This window comes from Podarcis cretensis (assembly GCF_951804945.1).
Source record: "Podarcis cretensis genome assembly, chromosome: 6".
Classification (NCBI taxonomy): Eukaryota; Metazoa; Chordata; class Lepidosauria; order Squamata; family Lacertidae; genus Podarcis; species Podarcis cretensis.
The window spans coordinates 25,896,117-25,911,487 of record NC_137175.1 but is presented as its reverse complement, the minus strand read 5'-3'; positions in this window follow the sequence as shown (position 1 = coordinate 25,911,487).

Below are 15,371 nucleotides of genomic sequence, written 5' to 3'. Positions count from 1 at the left end.
AAACTTTCAATAACACTTTAATAGAGGTGTCCATTAACCCACGCTAAATTACAGTGGAACATCTCTGGAAATCCATGTGACACCCGCATGAATACCAAATGAATTCATTAGGATCCATGCTATTATAATGAATAACAAATGAAATCCCCACCAGGCAGGGGATGCCTCTTTTGATGGCGAGGGAGCAAGGCTTCTCTCCAGCACAGCTTGTCACCTTATCTGTCATTTATGCTCACCAATGAGAGATGGCAATCTAGCTTTTGTTTAGCTAAACAAGTGACACCAATAATCACTTTGTTCCTAGTTGTTGTACCAGGAGTCTGACACCACTATCATGAACTCCATTTGTGGGACTTTATAATACAATGAGTCCCAAACATTCAGCAAAGGTGATAACTTTTTCTCTGTGACCATGGTATGAATGCACACACACACACACACACACACAGAGAGAGAGAGAGAGAGAGAGAGAGAGAGGCCTCTCCATATTTAAGAGGAAAGAAGCATTGTACATTAGATTATTATACATAATTTATAAAACAATTTACAAGTGATTTATTTTTAGCTGTGAGATTAGAAAAATAAAATGTGTAGATAGCGTCGGGGAGGAGTCAGTGGTTGACACCAATGACATGGGGGAAAGTAGTTACAGGGTCCTGGAAGCCAAATTTAGGTTGCTGGGTAGAATGCTGAAAGCCAGGATCTCCAAAGTAGCTTTCTTTGAAATCCTACTGGTCCACACACATAGCCAAAGTAGCTTTCTTTGAAATCCTACTGGTCCACACACATAGCTAGACAGGCACAGCTTTGTAGTCTCAATGTGCGGATGAGATTATGGTAGGTGGGGTTTGGAGCTTTCTGGGACAAGCTTGGCCTGTACAAAAGTGACACATGAACTATGCAAGAGAAATCCCAACTCAAGAGCTTGAGGCCTTATTGCCACCTAGTAGAAAGGTGGTTGTTGTACTGCTGCGCTGGAATCACCCTGTACTTTTTGAAGTTTTTTTTTTTAAAAAAATACGGTATTCTCCAACAATGACTGAAAAAAGAAATTGCATTTCAAATTTATCAAAGGGAAGAGAAAGTGTCAGTGAAATTCTCATGGGTATGGCACAGGGTTGTTTGTTTGTTTGTTTGTTTATGCACTGAACTTATTTTTGAGGTGGCAAAGGGGTCTTTGTGCTTGAATGCCTTATTTTCATTCTGCCAATTATCTTACCATCAGCCTGCACTCTCCAGCCTCCCCACATGCCTCCCGAATTATCTTACCAGCAGCCTGCACTCTCCAGCCTCCCCAGTTGAAGCCCAAGGTTAGTCATCATGAGGTAACTCCTCCTGTAAGACTTTTTCAGATCAGGACATGTGGGCAACCAGGGACGCTTCAGAGGGCTAAATAAATGTATACCGCAAAGAAAATTGCATACATCACCCACAGCCAATTCAAAACAATAGAGTGCACTGAATGAAACGATAAAACAAATCAGGTGCCCTGAGAATAAAGTAGAAAATATGAAGCCTCTTTACCAGAAGAAGAAAACTGCCAAAAAACTGTAGGAAAGATTTCAGCACAGCTTCTGCAACCCCCATTTGGCCTACAGATGTCTCACAATATTGCAGGAAACTAAAGAAAATTCAGGCAAAGATTTGAACTTTACCTGGCAGCCATAGGGACTGAAGAAAAGCTTGATAAAGTAAATCCACCATGTTGCATGTGGTGGAAGTAGAAGCCCTGGAGATTTAGAACTATTTCCCATTTGCAAAAGGAGAGAAGGTGGAGCCCAGTGCAGTAATGGCCAAATTTGAGGAGCACATTGCTATTAGGAAACCTGCAAGTACAATAGTTTTTAGAAGTCTAGTGGATCATATATAACCCAGCCACTTCCTTAAGATAGGCATAGTCCAACCTTGTCTCCTAGATGTTTTACACTGCAGCTTCCAACATTGCTGACTATTACCCAAACTGCTTGGAGTTGATGGGAGAAGCAGCTTTACTCAGAAGTAAGCCTGCTAGGTTAAATGCTTTAAGTCAGGTTCCATGAACAGTACATTGCAGAGGGCACTTTGCTTGCTGAGCTGATGTAGTAAATTATTATTATTATTATTATTATTATTATTATTATTATTATTATTATTAATACCCCGTCCATATGGCTGGGTTTCCCCAGCCACTCTAGGTGGCTCCCAAAGGAATATTAAAAACACGATAAAAGTTCAAACATTAAAAACTTCCCTAAACAGGGCTGCCTTCAGATGTCTTCTAAAAGTCAGATAGTTGTTTATTTCCTTGACATCTGATGGGAGGGCGTTCCACAAGGCGGGCGCCACTACTGAGAAGGCCCTCTGCCTGGAATTTATCCTTGCCCAGGGCATGGGGCCAAGCACCACTATTGGTCAGTTGGCATTGTGCCCAGGAGAACATCCTCTGATTCCTGCCACCATTTGCCAATTTGGCGGCAGGAGGACAATTCAGCCTTCAATAGGGCGGTTAACAGAGGAGGCTCGGGACCTGCCCACAAAACCACCCGCCCAAGAAGGGGTGAACAGACCTGCAGGGCCAAAGGAAGAAAGACATTGAGTGGGTTGACCCAGACAGCCCTGTGTTAGTTGATCACCATAAAATTTTGGCTAACTCACTGTATCAAGGAGTTACTATGAGGAATTTTTGTGATTTTGCTTCTTACGTTGTTTTGATGATTGATTCTTGTACTCATCAATGTTGTACTGATATGCTGTTCACTGCTTTGAAAATCTTTTTACCCAAGAGCAGTATATTTAATGATAATGTAACATAAACCAACATTCTGGACATGAAAGTGGCCATGCTAAGAATTAAAAAATGCCAAACACCTTTCACGCTGCTATCATGGAAATACCTATTGAGAAGGAAATGTCTCCTTGCTTTTATGAATTATCTCCTAAGAATACCGTGGATTGGAGGTTCAGACTTCAGTGTTGATTCTTCTACACAGTTAAATGCAGCCTACAAATGCCTGCAAAAAGCAGAAATCCCCCTTGGGCAAAACAAGGTGACTCTTGTCCTATGTTGATAAAACCACTTTAGAGAATAATATCAATCATTTGTCTTAAGGCATACTGCTTATGTATTATGTCCATAGAGACTTTGAGCTTTCTTCTAACTTGCCCACCTACTGAAAATGCACCCCTGAGTAAGTGGGGGGGGGGAATGTTAAATACTTCATGACAGCCTTCCTCATCCTAAACATGGTAGTTAGATCAGTTAGAATTTGGCTTTGGAACAGCTGAGTAGTACAAGGGAGAGAAGATTTAAACAGAAGACAGGGGTAATTCCATGGGCTATTTTGCAACATTCCACTTGGTTCACCCAAACTCCCAGATTTGCACTCAACCCCAAGCTCCCAGGCTATTATTAAAGTTTCCATTGTGTAATCCTGGCTTTATAACCATTCGACCCTCCAAGTCCTATGGAACTAATTCTGTAATAATCTATTTGTTATAAATTAGCAGCTACAAAGTTAACTCCTGAGATGACATCTAGACTTTGATTTGGTGAAGAGCGACAATATCTGCCCTTGGAAAAATGAGAAACACAGGCTCTGCTTTCCCCTCACATCCTGTCAGATAACACATGAGAGATGGTTAATAATAAATTAAAAACATTGCAGCCACAGGGAAACTGCAACGTTCCTTCCCCCCCCCCTCCACACCTCCTCCTCTCTTTTGCTTTTTCTACCCCATGGGCTTAATCAGCATCAAAGAGTAACAAATCCAATAAAATGTTTCCCTGAGCCAGGAACCAGACTGAACTGGATACTCTCCCTCTCCCTGACTGCCAGCCCATTTTCAAAACAGCTGACAGTTGAGGTGAAAATAGGAAAAGGAAGGAGGGGTGGGGGGAGAAGAAGAAGAAGGAGGAAAAGAGATGGGTAGTTAGAGGGGAGGCAGAGCAGAGGCCTAGTTCTCCCCCTGCCTCTCCCTGATCAACTTGTTAGTTTTTTCATCTGGCATTAGACAACTTTAATAGTCTCTTTGTTTTTTAGACTGTCAATCCAAAAGGGGCCTTTCCTCCTTCTTCTCACTTGGTTTTCACCTCACCCATGATCAGAAGAAGTTGATGTTAGAAGAGGATTGCCTTCTATTATTATTTCTGGCCCATCTGAGGGGGGAAGGTAAGTTCAAGCACAAGCAATGTGGTCCAGTGACATTGTTCCGTTTCTGGAATCCTGCTAGACCTGGCAGCTAGGAAAGGCTTGCTAGTATTAAATACAGAAGAACAGAAGAAGAGTCCTCTTGTGGCTCATCTAATCCAGCACTAGTTCTCAAAGTGGCAATTCAGATGTCTATGGGAAGCCCCCAAGCAGGACATGAGCTCAGCAGCACTCTCCCCTACTGCCATTTTCAGGAACGGGTATTCAAAAGCATCACTGCTTCCAACTGTAGAATTCCAAAGATTTTCCAGTCTAGAAGCACAGAATTTAGGGTGCAATCCTAACAGGATTCCTGCATTTCAGGGAATTGGATTACTTGCCCCTTGAGATCCAGTCCAACTCTAGAATTCTATGATTGTGTGGTACAAGTGCCCCCTCCCCCCGTGCCCGACTCCCAAAAAATATCAGGCGGCGATTTTATTGATTACAGCAGCTGAGGTTTGGCATAGGCATTGGATAGAACCATTAAACCTCTAGCCTGCTTGCTGTGGGTATACCTGTTAGGGGTCAACCCTGTCTGGCGTAAGGATCATTTTTTATGTTGTGCCAGCTGGGGGAAAATCCCTGAGATACAGCTCCTTGCAAGATCATGAAGGGGGGGAGGGTGCCATCCCATAATGCTGCCTGACCAGTCAAGGTAAGCTAACTTCTATGAATTTGTTATTCTAGTGCAGACAGGTGAAACGAATGCAGCACAGACATCCATTCTTTGGTATGAATCACCTGCCCTTCTTGAGGAAACCACCAGAGCCTGGTTTATATCCTTCCTGTGTATTTGCCCTCCCTCCTACTTTCCTTGAATGGGCACAGGATTTTCAGAGTGGGAGAAATGGACACCAGACACCTGCATATCTTTTAAGTAAGAACTAAGTCCTGAGGTCTTCTGAATTCTGGAGCACAGCCTTGGAAAGTGTTTCAGTGCTGCCCTTATAGGACTTGGCAGAAAGGAGGATGGGGACAAACTCTAGTTCCACCTACTGGTGGCCTCCCTCCCTTCCATCCTACTAGACCCAATGGGCACCAGCCATTACTTCTCCAACTCACAGTGGAGCACATCAGGGTTTCTGAAACAGTGGTCCCCTATGGGATGTCACTATTCCAAAGCAGGTGGAAATTGATGCCACCAGTGTGTCCCTTTCCCACCAAAGATGACATGTATCTCCTCACCAGGCAGGGAAGCCCTGCTAAGAAGTTGCAGCCACTGCAGCAGTGTAGCCCTTCTTTGGTCTCGGTTAAATTGGGAGGGCCCTGTAAAAAGGCAGCTTCTGTAGAGGTTGGGAGTGTGTTTTTCTTTGCTCTTTTTCACTTGGAGTATGCCTAGAAGGACTGCTTGTGCACAACTAGCTCTGTGAATTCACATCAAGTTTTAGTGTCATGCAAAATGCTTCTGGCTTCCAGGGGAAGAAGATACTGCTCATGGGTTTGGCATCCAGAGCCTCATGAGCCCAGATTGACTAATCCTTCTTTGACTTCACAGCAGCAGCCAATATCAGCCCAGGAAGCCCTGCCTTCCTCAAAGTAGCATCTTACTGTGACATCAGAACATATCAACCAGTGACAGAGGTGTGGCACAGAAAAAGGAGAGGTTATAAATCTAGGAGTAGATTTTTGGGGAGAGGGAATGCACTATATATTCTGACTTTGCAGGAGCATTAAACATGACTGCAGTGTATGCATTATTGTACACTCAAATTTTTATTGTTCTTAAAATTATTTCTTTTTTAAAAAATTCAGCACAGTTAAAAGACTAGTGTTTTGAGCTGAAAGGAATCTGGGGAAATGTAAGTTTGTATTAGCATATACAGGTAAACAGTTAAAACCATCAGGAACTTAATATATTTTTTTTTTTTAAAAAAAAAAAAAGCTCAATTACCAGTGAATTGCTCTGCAAACACTTGATGCCCATATTATAGTCATAATTAATTAACCAATCAATTACTATGATTTATGCTGTTTTAATGATTGAGTCGCAAATCATTTTCAATCCCGATGCTTTTCATCATGAACACATTAATCATGATGCGGTCTTTAGTGAGGCAAAAGGTGTCAGATGTGATTCCAGGTTCTGGTATATATTCCAAAGAAAAATGAGCTAGAATACAGATCTATATTCAGCTGTGAACTATCCCAATGCAAGTATACAAAGCTTGATTGACTTCCCAGGGTCTCCACTGAGGAGCTCTTATTGCATCCCTTTGATTCATTGATTACAAGATGAAAAGCCTTAAGACTCACTTCTTCCTATCACTTACATTTGTTTAGTTTCCATTTGAACAGCAAAGACCAAAGTCTCTGGGACACACAACCCTACCTTACATGAAGCATGAGCGTCCATAGATTTCACTGGAGTCATGTCTGCCCATACATGATTGTTTTAGGAACAACTCAACAGCACAAACAATCCAAGGATATGCTTGGCGCAGCAGAATATTATGAAGATCCAAGCAACAGTGAGATAAAGCAGAAGACATTAGATGATGTCAGACATCGTAATCAGACTTCAAAGCTCAAAAGAGAAGACAATTTGCCAATTTCTGGTGCTAAAGAGGAGGCCTAGGGAGGGGTGGAGGAAGGCGGTGTGGTGGGGGTGGGCCACCCTGGGTGTCTTCGCTGAGGGGGTGACACTTGGTTCACCACCCACCTGCGACTCCCAGGCCTACCCCAAGCCGTTGGGGGAAGGGGGTGTTATTCTAAAGCAGCAATGCAGCAGCAAGCAAAGGCTCTAGCAGCTCAGTCAGCTGCTTGTGGCTGGAAAGCCAAACAGGAAGTTTGTGACTGTTGCCATGGGAACAAAGGGGCAGTCCATTCTCCTTGTTGAGCACCGGATGTGAGCTCAGTGTGTGTGTCATATGACCTGTACAGGATGTACATGGGTGGAGTTTATTCTTACTGCTGTTGAGTGCAGACATGTTTCTCTATACTGATGTGAAAGGACAGAAATAAAAGATGTAAATAGATTTCTGTCTGCTTCTTTCCCCTCCCTGGGGGACACCAAAGGGGAGAGAGGGAGGAACGGTGTGTTTTTCTCACAGCCTGAGAAAAATCGCCGAGACCTCGCCAGCTTATCTGCCGGGAGTAGCAGCTGGGAGGTCGCCAAGGAATATCTGCCGGTGCCTACGCTGTGGCACATTCCTCTGACCCAGGCAGAATTCCAACAGGGGGGGAGCTGCGCCGTTTTGCCAGTGGTGTCTCCCCTTCCCCTTGACAGGGAGGCTTGGGAGTCGCGAGTGGGCAGCGTACCAAATGTCTGCCTTCAGTGGCTCATTCCACCCCTGGCTGCAGGGCACATGTGCTGCTCCGTGCACCTGAGTGGCTATCCTGCACCTGGGAAGGCACCCTCTGCACCACACACCCCTCAGGTGTGTGCGCATCCTGGGCAGCATGGCCATATGCTCCGCCGCTGGGCATAGGGAGAGGAGAGAATGATGCAGGCTGGGAACTTAAGTTTTCAAATTCCATTTTCAATTATGATTTACAGCAGCAGTTGCCAACATTTTAAGGCTCACTAACTGGAGAAACTGTTGTGGGCATCATGGCAACATAACAGACACATCCACACACTGCAACAACACACATAGGTGTGTACATACAACTATGCACATACCACAGCCATGCATACACACATACACTTTGCCCTGGCAATTTGGCTTAGGAAAAGCGGAATGTTCTCCCCAATGAGGGGTGTCTGGAATCTTCTTCATCTTTCTCTTTATCTGGGCTTTTGGCTCTTGCTTTGAAGGGTAGCTTTGTGCCCTCTTTTAGTTGGGTGAGGTTTGTCAGTCCTGCCATTCACTTGGATAGTTGTGCTTTTAGGGGTTTTCTTTTTGCATGCCCTCAATTGTTTTTAATGTTAGTTGCTTTGGGTCACTCCATGAGTAAAGCAACTGATAACATGAACAACTCCAACAGTGATAGGAGGGTTGATCTTCCTGGAAAGAGTGCAGCTGGGGAAACATGAGTGAAACTTCCCTCCCCAGATGCTGTTTGCAGGAAGAGCACCCCCGCTACTCCCCCACACAGAACAATTAGGCTTAAAAATCCCCCCACTTTTTATTGGCTATAACAGAAGGCTTCTTTCAAGCCTAATTTCACAGCTAGGGATGGAAAGAACCTTGCAGGCACCAGGAAAGTCATCTTTAGGTACATGGGCACCTAGGGATGCTGTTCTGGCAAACCATGATTTGCAGCAAATAAATAAATAAATAAATAAATAAATAAAGCATTACAAGCAAGCAAACAGAAAGCAAAATTTTGAAACATCTGTCTTCTTTCTTGCTTGTCACTGATTTAGTCCCATCAACGTTACTCAAGGGTCTCTTACGCCATACTTGATGGTGACTAACAAGGTGGTGGTGGCACCTTCCCTGCAAGAAGTGTGTAAATATTTACTTTATTTCAAAACAAAGAGGATACTTGCCTGTTTCTCATCCATGGGAGAATGAGATACACTGTAGAGTCAGGAAGCTCTCAGAGGGTGCTGGCTTCACTGGTTGCAGCTGTGAAATCAAAATAGGGCTATGACTCAGTCCAGTGGTTAAGTTCTGTTCACTTTGAGGCACAGGCTTTGATTAAACTCATGTGTCATTTTCAAAGGTCCGTGTTTAGCTTGGTTGTAGATCATGATTGCATAATGAGTTTATTTAAACTGTGTCTCGTATAAAATCAGATGTTGCATGTGGACTTAAGTATTACTGTGTAATAAGATATACCTATTAAACAGATGTTGAATCTTAATGGCCGTGTTCTTGACAATCAATTGAAATTGAAATCTAATAACCGAGACATCAACTGGATATTGCTCTTTTATTATTTATTTAATAAGATACTCTAGTAATATAATTATAGTTAACATGGGCTGCTATAAGTAACATATTCATGGAGATTCACCAAAGTTTACGCAATGCAGACATATGTAAAAAAATCTTCCAAAGACAAGGGGTTTTTAGCTCATCTTTTCTCAGGCTCCAGAAAAAGCAAATGTTATCCTCTCACAAATGATGCTGAAATCCTTATTGACACACTACTCAGCAGGCCTCCAATAACATCACTTTTTTTTGTCCACGTAGGCCACTTCCTAAAACAATTATTCATCCACGATTAACCATGCCTCTAAAGTGATGGGAATGGAAGCTCCATGAAGTCAACAGCGTGGAACTTTCAAAGCCCCACAAGGCAAAGCGAACTAAACATTTCCCCTTTGTGTGATTTGTTGGTTTGAATCTTTTTGTTTGAGTTACTAAATGGGCAATGTTTTTCAAAAGCTAAGAGCTGAGTGTGGGTTGCTGACATGCATGTGCCACAACTGTGCAACCTAGGACACTGGTGAGGCACTTGCATTAGAGTTATTTACTGTTACCAGACACAACATCATTGAAGAAATGGCTCTTTGTAAATAGATGTGTACAAATGCAGACCTAAAAATAAAAAATAAAAAATCACTTCACTGGTGAATTAGCATGGAGACAACTGACCTTAAAGGCCACCCCTCCCTCTGACTTCAATTACATCCCTCATGAACTGCCACCCATGGACAATAGCTCTCCCTGTTTTCCTTTAATCCGCATATTGGGGCTTTGCCCTGCCAGACTTAAAGTTGTATTATGAATCAGCAGCTTTCTGCTGGTTGAAGGATTGGCTACTTCTTGAAAACACTGATGTTTTAGATTTGGAAGGATTTAACAATGCTTTTGGTTGGCATGCATATTTGTGGTATGACAAGGTTAAAATACATAAGGCTTTCAAGAATCATGTTGTCAGAAAAGCAGTGTTCAATGTCTGGTCGAAATATAAAGATTTATTGGAAAATAAGACCCCAAGGTGGTTATCACCAATGGAGGCTAAGGCCCCGAAAAGACTCAATATGGAGGCCAAATGGCCGAAATATTGGGAAATAATAGAAAAAGATGGAGACAATTGGAGGTTGCAGAGTATGGAGAAAATAAAGGAAAAGTGTGAGATTGGTTACATTATGCTCAGATCAAAGAAGTTTTTAAGTTGGACAAAAAGATAGGATTCCAGGTGGAAAAATCAAAGTTAGAAACAGAACTGTTAGAACCCAGCTCTAAGATACTTTCAAGAATGTATAACTTGCTGTTAAAATGGAATACACAGGATGAAACGGTCAAATCAGCTATGATAAAATGGGCACAGGACATAGGGTATAACATTATGTTTGCTGACTGGGAAAAGTTATGGACCACGGGTTTGAGATTTACGGCATGTAATGCCTTGAAAGAAAATATTATGAAAATGATATATAGGTGGTACATGACTCCAGTCAAGCTTGCAAAGATATATCATTTGTCTGACAATAAATGTTGGAAGTGTAGAGAAGCTGAAGGAACATTCTTTCACCTCTGGTGGACTTGCCCTAGGGTGAAGGTTTTCTGGGAAATGATATATAATGAGTTGAAAAAGGTATTTAAGTATACCTTCCCTAAGAAACCAGAGGCCTTTCTCTTGGGCATTGTCGGCCAGAGTGTGCAAAAGAAGGATCGAACTTTTTTTATGTATGCTACGACAGCAGCAAGGATACTTATCGCTAAATGCTAGAAAACCCAAGATTTGCCCACACTGGAAGAATGGCAGATGCAACTGATGGACTATATGGAACTGGCGGAGATGACTGGCAGAATCCGAGACCTCGGAGAAGAACGGGTGGAGGAGGACTGGAAGAAATTTAAGGATTATCTACAAAAATATTGTAAATTTTATGAATGTTAAGAAAGATGTAAGATTAGTAATAATATGGCTTCAACAAATTAGCTACAAAGAATACAAATTTAAGTGTAATTGGAAGAAAAGACAAATTTTGGTTAAATACTATTTTATAATTAAATCTCTAAAAGAGTGATTTTAAATTCCAAAATTTGAGATTTAATCTTGGGAAATTATATTATATGAACGGAATCAACTTAATAATTTGCTAGTAAAATTTTGAGTTTAGAATGCAGGAACAAGAGGTGTGAGGAAGTCCTAGGATGAGAATGAAATGTGGATTTTGGAAAATACTATGTTATTATGTATGTTTTTTATTGTTTTAAAAATTTTAATAAATATTATAAAAAAAAACCCCGCATATTGCTAGCCCTCCTTGCAATTTAAGGCATGTTTATGCAGAAGAGAGACTGTCATCCGCTGGTAGATATTTGGACAATGTGCAAAAATTTGAATGATCTGCAATTGTTATTGTTTAACAACAACTAGTCTTCCCCTCTCCCCATCTCCCAGCCCCTCATAAATTAGTCTTCTGGAGCAAATCAAGCTTGGAGAAAAAAATGGGAGTGAGTTCATAGGGATAAAACATTGAGTGCAGTTCTACAAATGAAAATAACAGTAACAACAAATTCCTGGGCACACAACCTTTGAGCCACTATTATGCATCAGGCTCAGTATAGTGGACCTTGGGGTTTGTTTTTTTTTAGTAATAAACAAAGTAGCCCCCCCCCCCTCAAGCCTAAAGTCTGATTTAAAGGACCCCTTGGAGGTAAACTGGTTTTTAAGGATGAACTCAGGCTAATCCTCTGAGCCCACTTCTTCTTCCACCTAATATAGACTCTAAGTTTAAGGGAAGTTAGCAGCAAGCTACTTGATTCCTTCCCTCAAACTCCCAACCCTGGTAGACTAAGGTTTCATACCTATAGATTGTTCTACTGACCTCTCACTATTCCCTGCAAGGGAAAGTGCAGAACTGACTCCTGTCCCATCCTGCCTTTGGGCTCCCAGTACGTCCACATGCTTGACATCCCTTTAAGAACTGTTCAGTTTCCAGTAATGAAAACTCCAGACATAGAATGTGTACTTCTATGGCTGCATTCACATGGCAGTTTTATTTCACTTTCCTGACATTACCCTGTTAATTTCTGCGTTATATTTCACACAATGTAATACAATGGACTACTGATGTGAATCAAATTTAGTATGGCAGGCTGGTACAGCAGTCGAAAAGTCACAACAGTTCAACAGGTACTGCAGTGTGAAAGGAACACTAGAAAATGGGACAGAAGTACTAGCATTCTATTTGGAAAAGCAAATGCTAAAATTCCCCATGTCTGAATGCACCCAATTTGTCACCTTCCAGTAACTAATATGATAGATGAAATAATTCATATAGAACACGGTTGATTCATGCCTCCAGCAACAAAGGTTCCCCCCCACACACACACAGTGGTACCTCAGGTTAAGAACTTAATTCATTCTGGAGGGTCAACGTTTCCCTTTTCTTGTGAGGAATCCTATTCAGAAAAAGGGAATTTCCCTTTTAAAAAGGGAAACATTGACAGCTATGTCTGGAGGTCCGTTCTTAACCTGAAACTGTTCTTAACCTGAGGTACCACTTTAGCTAATGGGGCCTCCCACTGCTGCACAATTTCTGTTCTCATCCTGAAGCAAAGTTCTTAACCTGAGGTACTATTTCTGGGTCAGCGGAGTCTGTAAACTGAAGCGTCTGTAACCTGAAGCATCTGTAACCTGGGGTACCACTGTATATGAGAGAGAGAGAAGCCAGTCTAGCCACCATTATATGTCATCAGCCCTTGGCTTCAGACACTATGACCATGACCAGATGGAATGTATGTCTGTGGGAGAGCAGGGTGTTGGCCAGTTCTAGTTGCCATGGCAGCTAAATAGCACCAAGGAAGAGGCCAACTACTGTAGAAAATAACCCAAGGAGAAGGGGAGCTGCTGTGGTAGTTCTGTGGCAAGATGAGCAGGGAGTGTCTGCTTATGCTATCAAGAAGCCGATGGTTCAGAGGCAGCATGGATCAATGGTGCCTCTCCGGTTGAGCAGAATAACCAGACCCATTGTATCCAAGGGCACATTATTCCTCAGCATACTTTTGAGAAGGGTTAGCACATTCCCATTTAGGATCTGGGATCTATGCTCAGTTTCTCCTCTTCAGAACATCACACATCCATCCATCTGGAAGTCTGAATAGTGCCTATGCACAGTCATTTAATACAAATGTTGGCTTTTTCAGCACAATCAGTGAGGGATCCTTTCTTTTGGAAAGGGGAAGATTACATGGTTATATAAATGACCTGTATCAGTGGTGAGAACCTCCAGCCTGTGGGCCTAATGTTAGGCCCACCAGACCTTTGAATTTGGCCCTGCAAGGCCATTTGGGGCAAACCACAGCCACCCGTCGACGTCATGTGACATTGGACACAGAGATAATTTATCTCTGTTCTGAGCACTTACGTGCTTAGGGACCCCCCCCATGTCCAGTCTTAGGACTAAGCACCACAGTGCTAAGTTTGGAGATAAGCCTTTGCCTCTAGGTCCTATAACATGCAGCCAGTCAAGGTGGGGGCAAGAGTAGACTCTCATCAGCTTGCCTGCTGTTTAAACCCTTGTGGTCACACATTTGACATAAGTGAGAAAGGACCCAACACATGCACAGTCTTTTCTCAAGGCTTGTTCACACATCACACATTGAACACAGGTACAAGCTGTCTCTACAAGTCAGCTGTTATGTACAGAGTTGCACAGACTCTACACAAATTATACGTTGCATGTGAATAACTGCTTGAGTGTAGAGCTCAACTATTTGTATACACAGCTACATGCAGGGCTATTTTTTCAGCCAGAACTACAGGAACTTAGTTCTGGCACCTCTTAGGTGGGTGCCATTGCCATTATAAGAGAACAAGAGGGGGGCATTCATGGTGAGTTCCGGCACCTCTTTTTCTAGAAAAATAACACTGGGTACATGGATTGTATGTTTGTTGAATGTAATGCACAAACACCCCTTCACTGATATAAAATATGTGTTACCAGGGTGTGTGGCTGACATGCACATCAAGGAGCACAGCCAGCAGGTAGATATGATGCTGTGTTAACTGTTTCTGAGCAGACTTACCTGAACATCCAGGCCTGTTTGAAGAGCAATAGTTAATTCTGGCTCTTAGGCAGAAAGAAAGAAAGAAAGAAAGAAAGAAAGAAAGAAAGAAAGAAAGAAAGAAAGAAAGAAAGAAAGAAAGAAAATTGGGCTAACTGGGAGTGTCAGAGGAGAAGAGACCCTAATGTTGAGTTATTTCAAGTCATTTAGCTCATTCCGAAAGGTCTTATCCAAGAGAGCGCACGTCATCCCATTCTCTGATATCCTCAGCTTCTCTAGTTAACAAGGAAGAGCAACCCTCATAGGACAGAGTGAGTTTCTGTTCAGTCGTAGAGAAAGCACTTGTGAATGTTGCAGGAAATGAGATCTTAAGTCAGTGCATAAAACAATCTAATCCATCACAGCCCCTCGAATGGCCCCTCATAACTCAGGGGCTGTCATACCCCTTTGTGCGCATGAAGGCAGTTGTGGAAGAAGTGACGAACTGTGCACATATTCTGTTAAATCCGTTCTGGCAGCTGAAGTAATATATTTTCAATGCCAAGTCACATAATTTTACTTTAGCTCATTTGACTCCAGGCTACAAAGCTATTCCAGAAAACAAAGGGATGGTGTTTGAATAATGAATAATAATGAATTTAATTCGTGGGCTTGTACTGGGCTGGAGCCTGTGGGAGGTTAAATATAGATAAAGTGATGCAAAGTCAAAGTTTTACAAGAGAGAGAGAGAGAGAGAAATCTACACTGATGTTTCATGTTGGTAGTTTTGTCCTCCTTAGATTTATACATGTGATCAATATGTGCAGCTGGGCATGTTACAAGGATGCTGCATTGTAATTCTCATCTATTTTTATATGTATCACACAAATAATAATAATAATAATAATAATAATAATAATAATAATTCATCTTCCACATTGCTATATTTTCCTCTGTTGCTTTCTTCTTACAATGGCTGATTGTTATGTGAGAGCATCAACATAAATTGCGGAATTTCAAATTTCTGAAATACAAAATTTCATTTTAATAGTTTACATTTCACACATTTTGAAATTCTGCAATTTATGTTTTGATGTTGACACTTTGTCATTTGGGTTTCAGAATTGAATTCTGACATAAAATTCCACCTGTTTTCACTCATTTAAGTGAATTTTCCTGATTGGCTAAAGGAAGAGATGAAATTAATATAGATTTTTTTTTACAGGTCACCAGTCAAATGTTGATGGTCACTGCAAAGTCATCATATATCAAATTATAGTTCTGAATTCTAAATATTCACTGGCCAATGTGAGAACAGGATGCTCAGTTAGATGGACCTTTGGCCTGATCCAGCAGGCTTTTGTGC